At 37.4% G+C, this 23,146-nt stretch overlaps 1 protein-coding gene across 2 annotated transcripts in view; it reads right to left on the reverse strand.

Annotated features, from left to right (window-relative positions):
• LOC126874483 (RNA polymerase II elongation factor Ell) overlaps positions 1-23,146 on the reverse strand; it is a 146,907-nt gene that overhangs the window by 24,467 nt on the left and 99,294 nt on the right. The window lies entirely within an intron of this gene.

A 23,146-nucleotide genomic window follows, 5' to 3' on the forward strand; every position in this document is an offset into this window, starting at 1 on the left:
ATATTAAATTTTAGACTTTAAATTTTAAATTTAGATTCTAGCGGTATCCTCGCTGTCCCATTTGAATTTAAAAACAAATATCTCAGAACTACTAATTCTGCTTTAATTTTAGCACAGCCGAATATCAAGAGAATGGTAGGGCACAGAATGGACAGGATGAAATTGTTAACGACTTCGAAAAACGCTGGGAAAACGATAGAATTTCTGAAGCACACGAATTTGTCAAGCAAAATCTAAAATACTAAAGACGTGGGCGCGGTTGATTGGCCATATTAAAATCACAAAAATAAGACAAGATATCGTTTCTATACTAAATTATGTACTACGTATTTAAACAAGCAAATTTACTCTCGGATAACCAAAATCGTTTGAGAGACCGAAAAAATGTTACCTCTGGTTATTTGCGTACGTTTTTAGATTCGCAAAATCATACGAAAGAATTAGCAATAAAACGGCTAGTTTCAAGATCGTCGTGTTTCGCACGAACAAACAAGGAAAAAAGAAAAGGTGATATACGTAATAGCCAATCGATGATCAGGCGTCCCTGACTGAGGATGAAACGACATTTGGCACAAGGTCGGTCGTGTATAAGTTGCACGTTCGTTTCTTTTTCGCTGCGTGCAGCACACGTGAGGCAAAAGCGCGCACGCTTTTACTTAACGTTCCACGATGACTTCATCGTCGCGCGTTTTCGCGCCTCCTTTCTACGTTTCCCCGCTCGAAATCTCTCGGCTTCGATCGAAACGCGCGTTACGTCGTTAATTAACGTTAAGCTTCGTTTTCACTGGCGCGACGCGTCGCATGCCGAATCCTCAAATTCGGTTTCTCTATTTTCGAATCACGCTCATAGATGGATGTCGTCGTTACGAACGTAGAAAATAGATTTTCGTGAGAAGAATCTATTCGAAAAGAAAGAAAGAGGTCAACGTCGTCGAGTTGACGAAACTTTTTGGTCGATTAAAGCGTCGCCCTTGAAATTTCCATGCAAACGCGTACATACGTTTTCAAAGAATTGTGCTACCTTTTTTTTACAAAACAAACTTCTTCGTATTTGGAGAAATAAGAATATCGTCATCTTTGTTTCCGTGTACAATCAACTACAGTTTCTATACAATAAAAGAATACGACTGGAATATTTATTTGTTCAAGGAAATCGTCGTTCCTCTTGAAATCTCAATATACGCGAAATTTTTACGCGAGTAGTAGAAACTTTATCGAGTCGATTTTAAAAATTATATCACTACAAGGTAATACTCTCAAGAGGATGAATAGAGAAGTTTGATTTATATGAGATTAATAATTGACGAAATAGTTACTTTGAATCTGCAATTTTTCGATTCATAAAAAGGCTAGTTTTTATCGCTTCTGTTCTAGCAATAAGATTTTGCGCACATCGGCCGAACAAAAATTAACTACTTGGAAATAAAATTGACACTACGATCGAAAAATGTCTTTATCCTAAGTACGAAATATTGCACGTATGCTCGTTCGCGATTGTTCAAAGTGGAAATGGAAACGCACCCTTAAGCGTTGGTTAAATCAGTTTCGTGCGCGCATGCGCATCACGCTACAGAAAATGAATCGCGCCAAGTGAAAGTAACGCTGTGTAAATACATACATAGATACGCGTGCATGTAAAACGCTGAGTTGCCGATGGCCCATTCTTGTACCCCCACCATCGGCAATGACGTTCGATAGCGTCGTTCTAATTTCAACCTGTCTCTTATCGCTTCCACGATACAATTAAATTCACTGTCAAACGAGCAAAACTGTTTACAAGAGTACAGCTAAAGAAACAACACTCTATCGTAGAAATTTTTATGGTAACAGAGCGTATTACGCATGAAGAATTATCGAGCACCGAAATTCAATGCATTTGTTACGTAATAGTCGTGAAAACGTTAAATTTGAAAGCTACGCTGCTATCTCTTTATCGCCGAGTGTACATATTGAACTTGATCCAATCGCCGGATATTAGCTCGCACGCGCGCATAATCGAACGATCGAAGGCAGACAAAATGATACAATCGGAGACAGAGAGCGTCGTGGTACACTTGAAAGTACATACGCGAATTAAATCGCGTTAAGTGAAAGCGAGCGTTACGACACGCGACATATAAAATTCGTCGCCAAGTTAAGGATTTAAGGAAGTCCCGGGTAACGTGGCTGCTTTCTCGTTTAATTTATAAATATCACGTCTGACTCTCCAACGAATCTCATTACCTGCCTTCGTTTCGTTTCCTGTCTTTTCTTTTTTTCTTCTCTTTTTCCTCTCCTTTTGGAAAAACGTAAGCAACCGAACGACGAAAACTTTCAACAGGCCAACTAAACGAAAATTAATCAAAATTAAAAGTAACCCATACAATTACGATATTTCGTCTGATTCTGATGTTCAAGGACAACTCAAGGTCGTCATGTTACAGGACGGATTTCTCTTTTTATCGGCTTACGGTCTTTAGTAGCATTTAAAAAAAAGTGTAGTAGTCTCGCTCGATATCTTAGGAAATATAACATATACAAAAATTAAATTGCATCTACTCGTAATTCGTTTAAAACGTTTTTTTTTTTTACACGACCATAAGGCGACGAGTTATATTAAACATATTTCGCACGTAAAATTTCGTAAAATACGCATCTTAACAATATCTGTCCGAATATTTATACAAGGTGGTTGGTAACTGGTGGTACAAGCGGAAAGGGGGTGATTCTACGCGAAAAAACAAGTCGAAAATATAGAATACAAATTTTTCCTCTGAGGCTTTGTTTTCGAGAAAATCGACTTTGAATCTTCGCTCGGTACGCCTGCGCTTTATCGCGTCTCGTTAGAACGGATCTCACTGTGGATCGTTGTCTCGATGGAAAAATTAAAAAAAAAAAAAAAAGAATTTTTATTCTATATTTTCGATTTTTTTTTCGCGTGAAATCACCCCCTTTCCGCTTGTACCACCACTTACCAACCACCCTGTATATTTCGTCAAACGTGCGCGTAACGAATCTGACTCAAACCATACGGAGCTAAATACGACATAGCAAACATATTAAAATGATATTTGGCTGCTGGCGCTATGGTAGGCGATAATGTGACCGACTTACGAAGCCCTTTAGGGGCGGTTTACACGAACGACAGCTTGCTGGTACAACTTGATCACGGGATGACAACCTTCCACGAATGATCCGACCGTTAGGAGAATCGCGTTAGACGTAAAGGTTTGTTTCTATGGGTGCACTGGGCGGTGCAACATCCCGATATATGAGACTTTAGCGGTTTTAACGAGAACGTTTCAAAAAGACGACGCTACGCCAGAGAAAGGTGGCGCAATCATCTTTGCGATCCTTTTGCGTAACTCTCGTGATAAATGGAAACCGTAAACGCTCGCTAAATGTTGTTCGTCTTTGCGAACGTCGACCATTGATTATGCAAGAAGGAAGCTTAAGAATGAGGGATGGAAAAGCGACAGAAAGATCGAGATAGGAATCTATCTTTATTATCGGAAATAAAAATGTTTACTCGTTTCATTTTAAAGAAACATCGAGAGTTTAATTAATTATTTGATTTCTAAAGATCTAATCGCTTATCTGTATTATTTAAAAAATTGTTTGATATTTCATTTTCCCCGCGTCTTTAATTTCTCTTTCAATTATTTGTTATTATAGATATATAGATATACAGATCAGTGCATGTACACTGGTTGCGAAATTAAGAAGCGCTAAGATGCTGAAATTAATCAATTTGACTTCTACGTGGCTTATATAAGCAGTAATTACGATGTATTTTATTATTTTGTTGATGTTTACATCGATGCTATTAACTATAATGCCGGGCTATAATGCCAGTAGTGGCGATTTCGAAATCTGTTGAAGTATCTTCGAAGAGAAAAGGAAGTTCTGAGAAAATGAAAGATCGTATTTTAAAGTTCCATCGAATTTACGTAACGTTCGAGATATGGTCGATTTATAAAATCTTAATAACGAAATCTTTGTATAATACTAGGAGCAATGCATAATATCCTTTTAACATACGAGCATACGTATGCAGGAAGAAAAGAAAAGCAAAAGTTTCACTTTTTTTCATAACTGAGCCAATATCTTATCCATAAAAATCAGCCCCTTGCTTGTTTTACTCAATCTTATTTCCGATATGCGTTAAAACAAACTTATGTCTTAAGAACTGTTATGTTACACCTAATGTTGAACTAATACGTACGTGTACAATCCATTTTGTACGCTTCCGCTATTAAGATTATTTCAAATTATTTATCTGCGATCGTACAACGATCGTAAAAAATCATTTTCTTATTATCTTGGAAATAATACAAATTTTAGAAAAATTCTAGAATCTATTTTCTGGTAATAAAATGGCATTATTTATTAAATAATAATCGTATCGATATATTTACTAAAATTTCATTTTTCTCTTTCTTTCCTAAATAACTATGTTCTATATTTATTAAAAGAAGATTTAAATGATGATCGTACATCGCTACAAACATCACAATCGCCAAAAGATTCGATATTCCTCGATAACGTATCAGCATTTTACGGAATATTCTTCGTCTCGGTAACAATCATAGTTAATAACTGATTACATCTACACGATACAAAGCCATAAAACAGAAGAAACGAGAAGACCCATAATCACCATCTCTGTTCTAACTCCGCGGTAACTCACAAAAAAAAAAAACCAAGGCGAACATTTTCTCCTTTCGTTCCATTCGCCTTGCGCCACACGCTAACTAATTACTAACTATCGCTAGAACCTGCGATACTGAACCGTGGTTTCGTGAAAACCACCGTGTTACCGCGTTTTCTTCCTCGTCTCATTTTTTTCATCAACCGCGAATTCCTAAAGCTGCGTCCTCACCGAAGCAACAACCAGAAACTGTCGTTCGTTTCCTCCTGTTGCCACATGTTCAAAACAGTACACGGCAAATATCAACTTCCAGAAAAGAAAGATTATCTTGTCCACGATGAAGCAACACGATTAGAGAAACGTTTGAATTTTGATTTGGTTTCGAAGCGACTTCTCTTCTCCACGACAAATAGTCTTCACGCAAACGCGTTATGAAAGAATCAGGAAAATTTGTTCGTTGTGGCGTGTTGTTGCCATATGTTTCTTCTTTGCCCTTGATCTTTACCATTTCGAACGGAAACTGGTAGTCAACAGCAACTTTTGCTACTATGTGGCAAGAGAAACGCGAATAGCAACTTTTTGAAAAAAACATGGAACACGAAAATAAAGCTGTTCTTTGACGTCGTTTCGATGGGACGCGACTATAATCCATCAAAGACGAACATCGCGTTTCTTCGCGCGAAATTTCTTTTTAGATGTTTCACATAATCGAGTTGTACCAATCAGTTAGCTGTTTTTGACCAGTATATACTCTCGTCATCGCTTACTTTTTGCGACGCATTTTACGTACAGTGGATTTTTCAAAGTTTTCAAACAGGTCGCACCAGCTAACTCGTTAAATTCGTATCGTGACTGTAAGAACTGTGACTTTCAATGCGATATCGTGTCAATGGACGGTTCTTGCTGAGTTAATTGCGGTGCCGTGGATCGTTTCCTCGCGTTGCCAACGAACAAGGATCGATCGACGGCGAATTGAAGCCGTGGGGAAGGTTCGTTTCGCGTGTCGCAATCGCGGCCGAGTTGCGAAACGCCCCAGAGAAACGTCGAAATTCCGTGAACGCGGCTTTAATAAACCGATAACACCGATGAACAGCGGTCGAGGAGTTTCTAATTGCTCGCGCCTCGATCTGGGGCTACCGTTGCGTAATCGCCAGTGCGCGGATAGCTCGCGATCGGTTGCGAAATTTTTTACGTTAAAAAGTTCACGACGAGCTGGAATGCGCCGCGGATCGTTAAAAAGGTGTATTCGCTCGGCTCGAACGTTTTCGACGATTAACGCGGCTTAGAAAGCATCGACCGCTGCACGTCGTTTACGGATTCGCAAGTCGCTTGCTTGTATAACACTCTGCGAAACATCTGTTACGGTTTTAGTTGCCGATCAGTTACCAAATGAGAATGATCTGTCGTTTCACGAATAGGACGAATGGAACGCGCTGGATACGAAAATTAATTCGGTGCTTTTTTTTTTTTTTTTTAGATAGACTTATCGCCTTTTACAAGTTCGCAGTTTGCATTGGCATTTTACGTAGAAAAGAGAAAGTTGGCGATAAGATTTCGAATCGCGACAGAGTAATGGCTGGATGATTTGACATTGACGCGGTGATGATAATAAGAGAATATACGTATTACGACCTTCTTCTTACGATTCAATCTGCTTACGTTCTGCATTGAGAGGTATACGATTAGATACTAATATTTAACGTTAAGCATATGTTGTTCTGGAAACTGATACGATTTTCTAGCGAATCCAGACACGATTATGTATTGTGTTTGAAATATAGTAAAAATTGACAAACTGAGTTCACAAATATATATATATATATATGTCGGAGTCAGGTTGGCATTTTGGGGCGTTTGATGAACCTTTACTTACTTTATCGTCGCGAATGTAGCCAACATTTATCAGTACGAATGTGGACACTACAAGAGGCTATGAGTAATGGGAATAGGATGGTCGAGATGATAGTGACAACGAATTCAGGTGCGATAACGAATCCACGGTCCACGGAAGGACAAGTATCAACGTACTACTCGATTCGGGTAACTTCTCGATAACTCAATCGGCAATTCGTCCAACGACTAACTAACAAACTAACTCTCCCTTAATCCAAAAGAAACTGCCCTTATATACACTCCTGTCCCCACTTCTCGGGTCAATCTTTGTTTTTAAGGAGAGCCATATAATCATTTCACACCTCTGTCAGGTACATATTCCTCCCGTAACCGTGACTACATCTGGTGACGCGCTATGTCATGGGTTCGAGCCTGAACCCATCGTCATAAAGTCAGATTGGAACATCAAGACTATTTCTTATTTTTATTACTTAAGGACGGGAAATCCCGCTGTCCTTCCATCTCCGACATATATATGTAATAGCTGCTTAAAGAAGACCGATAACACAGAATTTTACTATCGTATTGGTAATTTATTGTAATCTAGTAACAGTTGGCCAACGACGCAAGAAAAGGATTTTTAAAAGCGAAACTAGATTCTGCTAATGCTTTGCTAATTTGCTGTCGTTGTAATTACATAGCCAACAGATAATAAATATACAGATAAATCTCAGACGCTATAAACAGCATTAAAGTGAGAGTCTATAAAGTTCACAGTGAGAGTTTAGAGAGTGCTAATGAATAAGGTGGTACTTACACGATTAGAACTTGCTATAATCTTATTCGTTGCTGCCTTATTACCAGCCATTAAAACACGTTTTATCCATTTTCTTCGATAATATAATCTCGTGGTGTAAATAAACCATCCACGCGCTATATGAACTTGAACACTTGAAAACGCAGATATTTCCGAACAGATGTAAATCCGACGGTTATTAAAATCTTCGACAGCTTACAAATTATACATGGACTTTTCGACAGGCTTAGACATAACAAATTAGTATTCCTTCGGTGAAAAGGACCTAGACCCAGTATCGGCCGTCGAATTGCCTAATACAACGTCGTACGGCAAAGTAACGCACGGAATTGGGTTAGAAAGTGGCTGAAAGAGCGTTCGAGAGCTATGAAAAATAAAATGTCGAAAGGGAATTGGGTAAGTAGAGGAACGCTAGCGTTAAATGGGACGAAAAACGGTACGATTAAGCGGAAAACGAACAGCTCTGTTTCTTCCATTTCTCCTTTCGATACCTTGCGGTCGAACGAGCATAGCGATTGCGTAATTCCTGCTGAGATTGGTCATCGATGAAACAGTCGAATCGAACGTAAGCGTTGTATATTCAATAAATTGCATTCGATTATATACAGATTATGCATATATTAGATATATTTATAAGAGTTTGAAGAACGCAAACATGCCAATTTTATGGGCATTTTTATCGTCCACTATCTTTAATACCACATTACGCACGATTTTATGCAAATTTATATTTTAATGAAGATAACCGAGGGACAAAGAAATGTATCAGTTAAATTATTCGGGTATTATACTTCTCATATTTTATGTATCTTCGCCTATTTCGCGCAATGCCTATTTTATGCACATGCAAATTACTCATAAGTTCATAAACATTTACAGTCTATTTATTACATAAAACATTCCATTTGTTTGATTAATATAACAAATATTACACCGGGGCCATCAGACGCGAGCTTTAATACCAGAGCTAGCAGAGCGGCTAAAACTGTTTACATAATTGTTGAATTTTTTATAGGAACTTTATAAATATTCAATGATCTATTCTTGGTAACTCGAATAATTTTTTGCACGAAATACGCACATGGATAACGTTGTATTATATAGCTTCTCGCACAGATACTCTTTATTTCGATTTGTTCGATACACGTTTCGTACTTCGATTATCGGTAATTCTAGAGTTGAGCGTGTATGCGTGTGCTCTGTTTCTCAAAATAATATTAGTCTATACAAGAAGATCCACGTCTATAGTTCCATTTTATATTCAAATGTGGCGTCCCATGAATTTTCTTTGAAAATTCTCCCAGCAACACTCGGTTAATTAATAATTAATACGATTGCTAACGAAGTAAGGTTCATGGAATTTTAGACAATTTCATAGACAAACCCTTTATAAGTCTGTGTAATATTTTTCTACTTTACGATCATCGTGCCATTTACGGATATTGTACCGTGTAACTTCGCGTTATTGCGCGTAGATATTCATAGGAGGGGAGTGATCTCTCGTCTGCGATTTCATTTTCATCTCTGATTTCAAACAATATTCGCGAAGACTACGTTCAGTTAATATTATAAGCCACCGACCACGGCTTGAAAGAGGATTATCGCGTATTCAGCGTTTCGAAAGTTTGCCAATGTTCTTCGGTTAATGCCTGACGAAATTTGCTCGAAAGGATTTGCGTCTCCAATAGACTACCTAATGAAACACAAAGCCGACTTAATTCCACGTTATCCCGTTTAACTGCTGCCTTTTTCTTTCTTCTTTTCTTTTTTTTTTTTTTTTCTTTTTCGCGAGTAAAAGTACACGAAGAATGGTCTTTTGTAAATTAGTTAAAAGAGACTGTTTAAAGATCGTAATCGTCTTTGAGGAATGCGAATAATAAAACTGACGTAGGAAAAGTCTACCTAAGAAACGGGAATAATGTCTAATACAAACGGAGGAACTAGATCTTATATATGTTAATGATATTCATAGATAATGAAACAGATTACTAATACAAGAACTACATTTATTAAAACCTGTTCACATTTATATCTTCTTCGAATAGAGAGAAAAGACGAGGGGCATGTCATAATTGACGTTTCGTATCTATTTAGTCTTCGACGCGAGAAATAAGTTACTTTAGATCTAAAATTAATTCCCCGTTACAAACAATTTCTCTAATCCTTATTAACCAAAAATTAACTGCCGACGTTTCTTTTCTACTACTTATTAATCTAAAATTAACATTCCATAATTAAAATTTTGTCTGCTTATAAAAGAAAAAAGAAAAGAAAAATCGTAGTTTCTTAGAACTTTTAACTTTAATGCAAAATCTAAAAAGCTAACAATTATTATAAAATTGTTCATCGGCAATAAAACAATATATCAAAAAGTCTATGTAACAGTCTAATCGCAATCAAAGAAAATAAAAAGAATATAAAATGTAAAAAGTATATAAGTATATACATAATATACGTATATACCATATGACGTGGTAAAGAGTTAAACACGACAGTCGACCATCACTTTGACACGTTCATCACGATAGCCGCTCGTCACAGACTCCTATAATCTTTCAATATCTACTCATTCTCAGATACGTTTTAAAATAATTCCAAATTCTCCGTATTCCCTTCGAGATCGCGATGCACGCGCTCCATACGTGGGAACAGGACGAAAATGGAGCGAATCGCAGCGCGCGTGTGCATGGCAATCGGCGTTGCTCTCGATAATCGCGCGAGACACGGCGGGTACGAAGGATCGCCGGTCGCATGCGGAATGAAGCCGATTTGAGTACGCGGCACAATTTAGACGAGCAATCGCATCGCAGTGGGCAGGGATGCGTTCGACGCGCACGCAATTTGACACGTGATCAGCGCGCACGCAGCCGTGTGCTCGATATACATATGTATGTAACTATACTGAATGTTAATTGAGTCCAGCAGTCGCGTGGACTTGTTCCTAGACACTTTTCTGGTATTTCGATCGACGACACACCATATTGGCATACTCCTTCTTGATTTTTAATTTTTTTCAAATTAGAAATAATAACGTTCGATGCTGTTATTTTAGACTGTCGATCGATTATATAGCGATCTCCTCAATTGTTATACGTTTAGTTCAAGTTCTCATTTTTGGGGTTAGGTTGAGGTTAGGTTGATTTCTAATTTTTTCAGATTAGAAATAATAACGTTCAATGCTGTTATTTCAGACTGTCGATCGATTATATAGCGATCTCTTCAATTGTTATACGTATTGGACTACGTTTAGTTCAAGTTCTCATTTTTGGGGTTAGGTTGAGGTTAGGTTGATTTTTAATTTTTTCAAATTAGAAATAATAACGTTCGATGCTGTTATTTTAGACTGTCGATCGATTATATAGCGATCTCTTCAATTGTTATACGTATTGGACTACGTTTAGTTCAAGTTCTCATTTTTGGGGTTAGGTTGAGGTTAGGTTGATTTCTAATTTTTTCAAATTAGAAATAATAACGTTCGATGCTGTTATTTCAGACTATTGATCGATTATATAGCGATCTCTTCAATTGTTATACGTATTGGACTACGTTTAGTTCAAGTTCTCATTTTTGAAAAGGGAGTCGATAGTGTTGCGCGATACTTTATTTATGCGCAGCTTTGTAGTACTTTATTCGTACATACAGGGTGGTTGGTAACTGGTGGTACAAGCGGAAAGGGGGTGATTCTACGCGAAAAAGAAGTCGGAAATATAGAATAACAATTTTCTTTTTTTTTAATTTTTCCATCGAAACAACGATCTACAGTGAGATCCGTTATAACGAGACGCGATAAAGTGCACGCGTACCGAGCGAAAATTCAAAGTCGATTTTCTCGAAAACAAAGCCTCGAACGAAAAATTTTTATTCTATATTTTCGACTTCTTTTTTCGCGTAGAATCGCCTCCTTTCCGCTTGTACCGCCAGTTACCAACCATCCTGTTTGGCTCTATGAGAGAAGATAGGCAAAGTAAAAGATATTATCTCATATTTTTTTCAACATTAAACGATTCTTTATCTTATTTATGGTATGTGTATAAATGTTTGTTCTGCTATGTGAATATGTTTTATGTAGATATGTCCTTTTATATTTATAGATTAAAAGAATCCCGCAACGTTTTTATATTGTGGTTTGCTGATGATCTTTCGAATCAATCGACCTATTAATTTAAATTGAATTTTTAATACTGTTACACTCGTATAACGTATTTCTCATTGTGTTGACAAATTAAGTAACAATAGAAAAATTTGTCAAATAAAAATGTAGACACGTAGATATTGCGTATACTTTCTACAAACAGATCTACGTTTGAGTTTCACTAGAATAGACGCAATTAATAATTAATATTTTACTCGGAAAAAGCGACAGGTTTAACGATCACTGAATTGCTTATTTATACAAGTACCGACACGATGTGATATTCTTATGTACCGACATGTCGGTAAACAATCGTAAATCGTCAGAATGATGATAATTATATGTCGATATTACTTTGCCAACGACCTTTTACATCGTCAATACTATTACCAATGATTATTCGAAAAGAACGTCATTTTCTTCCACTCATCTCACTTTTCATTTTCGCGTATTGTTACAAGAAGCTGTTTCTTTAAATTACTTATCTGCTAGCCAAACACACGTGGAAGAATCAGGAAATTTTCCTTTCATAAATATTGCATCGAGCTTTTCGAACTTTTCGCCCGAGCCAATGTTAAACCATGAACATCTGGTGCAGCATCGAGCACGAGTTTAAAATTCACACGAAGCCATAAAACGTGCGATCGTTTAACTCAATGAAGTAGAAAGATACACTTGTATAATACTTTGACAATCGTTCGCGCAATAATGAGATAAGAAACAGATAAATCTGGAATAAAACACACACGCTACAGAGAAACAAGCCTGATCACGAGGAAAGGAAATTATTAGCAACAAGAAGAAAGATTAGACCAGCCATCAAACTTCTTTATTACGGAACTTCTTCCACTCTCAGACGATACGAGCACCTACACGCTAGACGCACAGGTCACTTAGAGTTTACTACTATCGTCACTTCACGCGAGTTTCGCCACGCGATCGTCTACTCCAAACAGACCGTTTACTAGCCCATTCATCCAAGGGATCAAGATCCCTCCATGGTATTTTCGTACTTTTATCTGCGATAACAGCACCCCGTAAACCATTTGCTAACCAGACTAAAGCTGGCCATACACTGCTCTCTCGTCTGTTCTCGGGTTATTCGTGAATCATGCGCGTATAATCTGATTCATATTTTCCAGTCAATGGTACATCGTCAAAAGGAGCGTTCGATGAACGTACAGTGAGTTCAGAGGAAATTGAAAACGAATCAAGTAGAGACTCTTTGTTCGTACGAGTTAAGCGAGTTAACGTTTCTGTTTAGATTGACTTTATGTTGTAAAATAATAATGATATTCGGTTAAAAAGCTTTTTTTTCGTAGATTCAGCAAGATTTCGATTCTTCTATTCAAAATAGAGGAACAAGGCGCCGATATATTCCTGTACGAAAGATTCTAATTGATTCCAACTGATGGACCATGTAGTTTTATAAATTTCAGAGAATGTAACAACTGTAGACTAAGTTGCTTATTGAATATGTTTAGTTTATTGCAATATCGTTCGTTTCGTAATCCACTGACGAAATGTAACTGTATTACACTAGTTGGTTACTGTACGTACAATTCGCGAACCTAATTACCAATCCGACTTTAAACAAAGAGCCGTTTTATAGATTTTCAATCAGAAACCGTATTCGTACGTTCATAAAGGTATTTTGTTTTAAATATCGCTACTTCAAAGATAAGATAGAAATTAAGCGAATAAAGAGCGCCGAACGTTCGATCGGTATACGTGTAATAGTAATACGTGATTGATTTTCATTTCCCGCTACAAATATAGGCAAAAGGGAATCGAGAGAATAACAAGGATGGCTCGAGTTGCAATTTCATTTTCGATGGTGGCGAATCGAAGTTCTGCCATTTCGACGACCGCGGCCCCGAAACGCAATCATACGCCTAAAATGTACACGCGCTGTTCATGGAATTCGAAAAATCCGTGGACTCAAGCGAATTTGCGTCAGATGGTTGGTCGATGCATGCCGATATTTAATTCATATCGGATCGTTCGTTTGCAAATACCTTGAAAAATGTTCGTATCGCGGTGAGCTAACAGAATTATATTGCCGATATACAGTTATAATATATCGTTCGAATCAATAAACATATTAGTTTGCACAGGCGGTATAAGGCTGTTTTATTTGCATACATATTGAATAAAACGTTGAACAAATATTATTCTTTCCTGTCGTGCATGGTCATGCTTCTTTTTATTTTACTACACAAAGTACGTATATTCTGTCTGCACTTATTTTTATGCGCATACATCAATGTTCACGGTCTTCTGGCCACTTGCATATTTTTGGCGGAATGCGATTTAATTATAGGGTGACCAGCAAAAATGACGCGCGTTAATTTATTATCACGATACGATACGATACGATTGATTTTACAAGCCTAAAATATACGCGATGAAATATCGGTATCTGCAAGGGTAAGGCAATTTTGCGATTTACAAAATTTATAACAGAACATGCCAGAAAAGTTTTTTATTCCAACACTGTCTGCATAGTCTCTTAACAGGCTCGTGAATTATTATTGTATAATTGTAGAAAAATACTTTTCGAGAAAATCCTACTGAATCTACCGTGATTATCGAATCTTTATCGCGTTATCTTCATTTACTTTGTACACGTATGCATTGTACGAATTTATTTATCCATCGTCCGATACAGTTACAAAAATCGGCATTACAATCATTTTCTGACCGTTCGCTTTCACTGGATCGTTAGATCCACAAATCGCCGCTCTTTCCAGCGCATTTATAAATCGTTTCACCTCGGTAGAACGTTATCGCATGCAGCGATCATTTTCCTCACGCATAAGTGGCAATTAAATTAAAAACAAAAGAGGCTGAAATCACGTAAACGTGATGGCAGCCGACAACAAATGTCGGAGCGAAATTACGTTTACGCGACAGCGGCCGTCAAAGTGTTAAACATACATCAGCTAAGAACGGTTTTTATAAACCTATTCAGAAATTGCAGCGGTTGTGTCACGTACTTATTGAATTTTAGCCATGTAACCATTGGTTAAAATTAAGCAAATAATTAACATTCATTACTCGTTGACTCTAAAGGAAAACGACAAACGTTCTTTTCCGCTACTATTTTTTCGCTAATTTATACATTTTGCTAAACATTCGTTTATCGCTATAATGTATTCACAACGGGAAAACAAACGGTCAGAAACGTAAACGCCTTGACGGGTGAGACGACTGTTCTATCAACGACATGATTTTTGGAGAAACATCTTTTTCGATCGTCGCCCACCGTCGAACGTAATTTTTTCCTCTTTTTTATTTCTCTTTTCGTTGATACTCTTGCGTTAAGTGACCGCTTGTGGAGACCAGATAACAAGCCAAGCGTAATCGAAGAAAAAGAAGGTTGTTTTAGACGATTGATTTACTTCGCGCGTTATTTAAGGGGGCTCGCGGGGGGGGGGGGGGGGAGAGTAAGGTTAATTCGTACAAAATAAGGCATGTTTTTGTGAATTATTTGCGACGACACAGTTAATATCTCTTTATTAAAACCAATAGTACATTAAAGTATGACATTCGAAGGATATTGTATAAAATTTTCACTTTTTTGGAACACTTTGAAGGGATAAATTAACCAATTTTGCGAAAATTTGCGACTAATTTTCCCTTCAAAGTGTCCCAAAAATGTGAAAAATTGAAATTTCGAAAAACCCTCCCAGCGTTACCTAACGAATGAACTTCGATTTTTTGATTTCAGATGATCCAGCACCAAGTTATCAGGGGCACCGCAATTCTACCTTTTTTCCGAGACACGTCCGAATAATTGCTGCCATTGTCGTATTCTTTAATATTTCTCCGTGAAAATTTTATACAATGTCCTTCGAATGTCATACTTTAATGTACTATTGGTTTTAATAAAGATATTTTAACTGTGTCGTCATAAATAAATCCACAAAAACATGCCTTATTTCGTACGAATTAACCTTACCCCCTTCCTTAACTGCATCGCAACGACGCGATAAGAAATCGTAAATAGAAGTGGTGAATGTTTGATATTTCCATTAGAACACCATGTCCTTTTAACGTCGTATTCGATTCCTCGTATATCGACAGTAACGAGTGTTATTCGAAGCTTAACGCGAAATCATCCATTCTCTCGCGTATCATTTGACGTATTACGTACGCGTTTCGTAACTGTTATTTTTGGATTTCGAAATCTCATATGCCTTAACTGTACTTTTCTTAAATACTATCTCATTTATTTTCCATTCGTGAATTTTACGTGCAGATTTCTTCATCGAAGAGATCACGGTACAATTGCTCAAAATGGGACCATCTCGCAAACACACCTATTGTTTTCTAATGGATTGTAATTTCTATGGGTCGATCTGATTTACGCATGGTGGAAGAGATACAACGAGATTATAAATCGAAACATCGAGCGAACACAATGATCGATCTGATCTCATGTACGAATATTTGAAAGTATCATTGACAAGGTTCCATCAAAATAACGCTCTATAAAACCACCTTTTTTTATTTTCTAAATATTCCACGTAATTAGATACCGTACCTATCGGTTAAAATTAACCTACAGTTGAAAAAATAAAAAGAAACAATCCTTCTTGTACCACTATAATGGGCTGACGTCTTACGATGCTAAGAACAAGCTCGGGTGCATATTTCTGTCCAGAGTTCCCCAAACTTCTGTCTTGGCAATGAAAATCCGTATCTCTTTCACGAAGATTACATTAGTCAACGTACATTTATAATCTTCAATCCCACCCATTAGACTATTCTCAACGCGTTTACCTTGCCACTTCGACCAAACTAACAAATAGACTGGAATTCGTGCTCTTATATGTACAACTGAAAAGGAAAAGAGAAACCAGAAACAAATATCGCAGCCGATACCAAATTTTCTCGTACGATCTCGCGTCTCGCGTAAAACCTTCGGTGCACCCTTGCGCCTCTAATTTTCTACAAATGCACGAACATCCTCGATTCGCCATATGAAAAATCGCAGTATGGTGTATGGCTGATCTTCGATTCGCGAGCTGTAGCTCCTGAAGAAAGCTGCACATGTAAGCTTTCCCCGGGCGGCGCGATTACAGACCCACTTTCGGTCAGGTTCTGTCGCGTCGGAAACGAAAACTCTCGGCCGCATAACAGATACGTAACAAGGAAGGAATTCGTACGAAAGGAGGACGCGGGGGCAAAAAGGCAGCGGAAGGCGACGTGCGTAAAATTTCTCGCCACTCTGGTCGACCGTAAATTGCTCTCTTTGCCTCTTTTACTTTTCATCTGATGGCGCGCGTGATTCACTTCGTCCCACGGCAGAAACAGAAGAGCAGAGAGAGAACTCTATAAATACATAATGCGTTTTCTGACTCATCCCGGCGGATCTATCGCGATCGTTGAATGGCCTCTAAAATCGTCGGCCCCGGCCTTTCCACGCGCGTTTTTTTTTTTTTTTTTTTTTTTTATAACCACTGTGCAAGCACCAGCCGATTTTCAGTCAGTTGCGCGCCGATTCACTCGGCCACTGGACTCTTCTCGTTTCGTATGGTTGCGCTCTGGAATCCGATCGACGTCGACTGAATTTCCCTTTCGGGACGATCCGATTCTTTCATCGCGTCCGCGAGTTTTTTCTCCGCGTCTCCTTAAACGGTTCTGTCGCTGGTTTTGTCTAGCAGCTCTAGGCCGCTTGTCTTGCGGATAGCAAGGCGGTTGAACGTTCGCAGCCATCGTATAAAACCGTATTACATTATTGCTTAGTTTCAAAATGCGCCAGCTAGCCGTGCTCTTTCATTTTTGAAGGCACAGTGATTCGTTCATTCATATGTACAAGGCGTTTCAAAAGCTTCTCGTTTCTTTCTCTAATAAGAACGAAAGTTTATTCGCAGGCGAAACCGAGAAAGGGTCGATATAATGGAACTTGACAGAATTATTTATCGATCGTTCTTACTGTCTATAATTTTTCCTCCAAACGACGGTTCACGTTCGTACAAGTTGAACGAATAACAAACGAGTAAACGAAAATTCTCGTGATATTTATAATATCGCAGAGCCTTGAAACACTTGGGAAGAGAATCGTCGAATCTCTTAACCGTCCGATTCTCTGGAAATCTCTCTGTTCCCTTACGAATTAGCAGTTTAAATTGCAACTAAGATAAGGAGAAGATGATTCGAAGAAAACTTGTTACACGAAACATGGATAAATTTGAATCTCCGAAGTATACTCGAATGACCAACGCGTTGAATCATTCATAAGTCGACAATTTAAATGGTTCTTTCTGTATGCGCATTCTAAATAAGCTTTGTTAGAGCTCGCATTCGCCACTTGAAATTAACGATTACAAATCTCAATGGATTTTCGTTCACGTACGAGGCGGGTTAAACGTTCACGTTGATCGTAATACCTATTCCTTGCAGTACAGAGGCTTGCGACACGAAATGCAATTAGGCCGATGGAGAAGTATCGGGATTGCGTCATCGAGCGAACGGTTTCAAGTCGAGAACAAGTCATTTTGCACGGTCGCCTAATTCGGCCTCGAGCGAACGCGATTTCATGACGGGGCTCGTCGATGCGCCGATTAGTGTGTCAGTAGGTTGCCAATTCCATTCGCGAGTCGACCGAATTTGGTGCTGCTTCGAGGACGGGGTTCCGCGTAGTCGCGTCACGCTACTGCGCTTCGCGATTTATATTCGCCTTTATCGATCATACTTTTCTAATCGTTCTTCTCTTCTTATTTTCCAGTTTTCAAGTGAATTTCGAATTTGTCGTATCTTTACAACCTTCTCTTTAATTAGAGAAATTTCGTACGTAAGATCTCGATTGAAACACGTATTTAATTTCTTCTTCGTGTAAGTCGCTTTTAACGATGTTATCTCGATATCTAAACGAGAGGGGGAGGGGGACGATGTAATGGAAATTTAAATCTCTGTGCATCGTTGTCAAAGAGTTATCGGTTTGATAGTAAGAAGAGTGGCAGCGTGATATGAATTTGCCTCGACCACGTAACGCCTTCGAGCATACTAATAATTGCAAAGACACGTACGTAGATCCTGTCACACGTTTCAATCTTCATCTTTGAAGGATTTTTGATCGTGAAATGAAATAATTCGGGGATTCGAATGGTTCGAAGTCTCGAAGTTTGAGAGCTTTAAACCTTGGAATTTTGAAATTCGGAAATTTGGATTTTCGACATTGCGTAGAAAAGCTTGAGAGTTTGTAGTTGCGACAGGTTGAAAATTTAACATTTCGTAAATTGGTAATTTAGAAATTTGATTTTTCATAAGCTTGCGATATGGTAATGTTATACTGTAAAAGATTACGTAAACTCCGAATATAAAAGAATAATGCCGCAGACATTAGCGGTTGACTAATTGGAAGAACATCGATCGGATTGAATAATTTTACAGGGAGAAAATACATAATTGGCAGTCGCGTACGAATAAACATGCGTCGCGTGTCAAACTACGTACGCGTAAGTTCGTGAGATTGTCAACTCTATTATGAGTTCGTGAAAAACTAATGAGCTGTCTTTTATAACGCAATTAGGTACGCCACTTCCCGTGACATACTTTCCCATATTTTCTTACCGTTTTATCGCGGTATTATCGGTGTTACGTGATAACCTCTGACAATCTGTTTAAACGAAGAATAATTACTATACACGACGTGCGTAAAAAGTGCGATAATATAAGAGGAAAAGTATCAGCGTATTATTGTATTAATATCGACATACTAATTGAATAGGTCCATGTATATTAAATTTCGTATCATTTAGCAGTACTTTCGTGCGACTATAGAAACTTGATACTATGATAACGAAACGTAGAAGCTGCTAAAAAACGTTTCGTTGGAAAGTAAGAATATACGACGATATCTTTTGCACTGATCGTAGAAACATGCAAAGATTAGGTGAAATTGAAACCAATTAATTGATACAATAGTCGATCAATTATTGGTTAGCTTGGAGTCGATCGTTTTACATTTTACATCTTTTATTCTCTTTCATTCGTTTTATCGCTTAGAAGAGATGAATATAAGTGTTGTGATTCTTAATATAAAAGCAGATGGTTATTCCGGAGTGTTATATTGCCGATTGTTATCAGAAATTATATCAAATATCGATATTTGAAGTATTAATTAGCAGGAAACATTTTGATAACCGATCAGAAATCAGATAAGATTATCATTCGTCAATATCTTAGGATAACTAACTTACCGGCAACGTTGTATCCTTCAGTAAAACGTTAATAATATAAAAATCATTAACGATATCGTTAACCTCGAAAACTATACAGCGACTGTCTCGTGGAATTGGAACAAGCAATAGCTTGAAAATGGTATTGCGTGGATTACCTTGCGCAATAGCTACGTATAATTTTCTATAATTTTAGACCATTACAGAAGGTTCAACGAAATGAAATACACAATACTTCCGAACAATGAAAACTGAAATATCTTGGGAAAATTTCTTTGCATCGAATAAACGCACCTTTATCTTAATATCGCGAATGTTTGACGTCAAAGAGTATTTTTGTAGGTTTTAATAATAACGAAAAAATACTCGGGAAACTCTACATCCTCCCTCCCCCCTCCTCCCGGTTTAAAATAAAACCAAACACATATATGAGCGAATACACGCATGTGTGTGTATGACGCAAAAGATAAGTGGAAAAAGTTTATCATCATCGGAATCGTTAACGAATCAATTTCTTCTTCCCTCTTCGTAGAATTTGAATCTTCGTTCTACGAATTTTAATCGCTTCCTCAAATTCACGTATAGTTTGACGCATTTGGAATCGACGCTATCGTCCGTAACTCGCGTGCATGAATAATAATACAGCAATAGTAACGATGAACGATTTGTAAACAATGAATAATGCATAATAGCCGGATAATAATAACCGAATAACGCGCATTGTCCAATTTTCGTAGACAGTGACAAAATATTCTCGCCGATTACAAGCTCTGTAGCGATTTATTTTCCGCCATTTTGATGCATCGCACGAGTGTTTCAAAAGTGACACGAGCGAAACAAGGTCTTCGAGAAAAACGAAAAGCTATTTATGAAGCAATTTTTTAAACGCAGAACGTTGGCCAAAAAGAATAGACTCGAGGAAACAATGGTCAAATATTATTTTCGTAATTTTCCATTTTCAGCCCTTTTGACACTTTTTTCCGACACTTTTGAAAATTTACATTTCTACGAAATTCGATTTACGATTTTTGGAAATATAATTTAAAAAATGGAAATGTGTACAATTGCATTGTTTATCCAACATTGCACTGCATTTTGTCTATTTTATATACACTGCATATCATGTGCATTCTATCCATTTTTGCATCATCGAATTTCTCATAAATTTTCTTTTTTATTTATTTATTTAAATTTTACAATTTGTCCAGTAGGACATTTGGTAAAATATTATAGCTTAGTGATATAATAATATAACATGTGGGTGGCTACCCCCAGCGGGGTGCCATCTTCGTGTTTATTAGGTTATGTCCTTTGTGAGAATTTCTCATAAATGCATAAAAATTCGTATGTAACAAATATCGATTAAAATCGATAAAATGATAGAATAGAATAATCCAGACGATGGGAGAATTATTGGTATCAATGTCTTTGCGGGTGAGATGCACACGATATAAATCGAATAAATTAAGCGAAGTACCCGCGGTAACGAGGAAGAAAAAGCTGAGAGCAGAATGTCGTAGGAAATAATAATAAGAAAGATTATCAGTGACCCGACAAGGGGTTAAAGGAATTCAACGCGTCAATCTGCCGGGGCTCTTTGCGATTCAATTTATGCCAGCCCTGGGTCCGCCTTTTATATTTCGTTGTCGACCACGTGATTGTGACGTAGACCACGAGGCTTCCTTCCCACGGATTTTGAGAACGGGAACACAAAAACACAATAAAACGTTCGAAACTTTACGCCAATAAAATTCATCTTCGTTAACTAACGTTAGGATAATTTATATATACTTAGTGTAAAATATTTTAATCAATGGAGACCAAAAGAGAGCAACGCGATAAAGATGTTTCTATTTTTTGAAAGAGTTTTAATTAATTCTATGTTATCAGAATTTTCTTTTTATTTTATTTTGAAGCTACGCATCTATATGACCCTCTTTGTAATTTTTAAAATATTCTTTGCCTTAATAGTTGTATTTTACATCTCTGCTTCTATAAAATTGTACTCTTGGACCTCTTTCCATCTTTAGCTATGGATCCAGTCTAGTCTAGTCATAGAGACAGATTTGTAGTAACAAATGATTCGAATAATGTTATCTATTTCTTAATACTTCAAATGACGAAAACGCTTTGTCAGATTGAAGATAATATAAAACACGTTTCTTATTTGCTTCAGATACAATATTGACTGCCAATATCGGGAATAAAATTCTTTTCCAAAAGCATATTTATCTCCCCGTGTTTTCAAGCGTAATGGGCGAGATAAATTTACCAACGTATGGTAATATCGGCTGAGTTAACGATTGTCGGCCAAAATCTTCCGTTTTTAGAGAAACAAAAGTGTCGGAAGCCGCAGCTGTCAAGCTGTCGAATACGCAACTAACTTTATTGTAATTGCATTGACGTCATTAGGTGATGATAATGGAAACATATACGCAGAAAAACAAAGAAATGTTCTCGTGCACCTGCTCCGGTCGTGGAATTACGAGAACTAAGCGTGTACCACGTTTTGTCCGAATGCACAGATATCGTGCGCAATTAAATCTTTGAACATTGGTCACAAACATCTGTTCGGTGACATTAAATTATTTCTATCTCGATGTTATTGATCTATTTGGTTACGTGGTTGCTGTCCGTGCTAATGAGTACGTATTATGAGAAAATTGCAAATTGTACATGATTCGATATGCATGAACAAATAATATGTAGCATGTTATACGACGAAACCGCATTAAGGTATGTTATCGCGTCTTAGTTAAATATACTTGTTTTTATGGAGAACGATAGCGAGCCTTATTTCTCATCTCTGTCTTTCGACGCGGTCTGTCTTGCTCTTTGAAGTCGATAACGACCGATCGGGTCTCGGTCTTGTTACCATTGCCGTTCACTTCGAGGTGATTTCAATTTAAAATGATTTTTTCTCTTAATATATCACACGTCGATCCATTTCTTCATATTGTATCGAGACTACCAGTAAAATCACTTTTGTATGCGCATTTGAAGGAAATCCGTGTTCTTTGACCATGGAGTTATTTATGCGTAAATTGAAAGGAACTCGATTTTTCCTTTATCGCAGTCAATACAAAAATTAAGGATGTAATTTCCAAGAATCGTATCATGTTATTGGCGCAAAATCGCGGAAACGTGGAATGTTGGAAGGAGATAAATATATTGATACTTGAATATATTGATATATTGATATGAATAAGAAGAAACCACTTACAAGAAAAATAAGATAAATATTGTAACACGCGTGTGTCTGTAATTCATGTCACTAACAGCCTCAGCAGCTGACGCGACACTAATTAATAATAAATAAATAAATAAGATAATACGATCGAAGTTGAGAAATCATGGCCTTTAGAACTCAAAGTCATGATGTCTTTAATAAAATCAGCAGAAAGAAAGTCATGTGAATTTTACATAACGAAATGTTGATTATAAATCTTATATCTAAATACAAATTATGTTAAACTAGTATAATTGAAATGGCGATCGATTGAATACAAATACCCTAACCTCCCCATTCGTGTGATTCAGTTCCA

This window comes from Bombus huntii, chromosome 2 (genome assembly GCF_024542735.1).
Source record: "Bombus huntii isolate Logan2020A chromosome 2, iyBomHunt1.1, whole genome shotgun sequence".
Taxonomy (NCBI): domain Eukaryota; kingdom Metazoa; phylum Arthropoda; class Insecta; order Hymenoptera; family Apidae; genus Bombus; species Bombus huntii.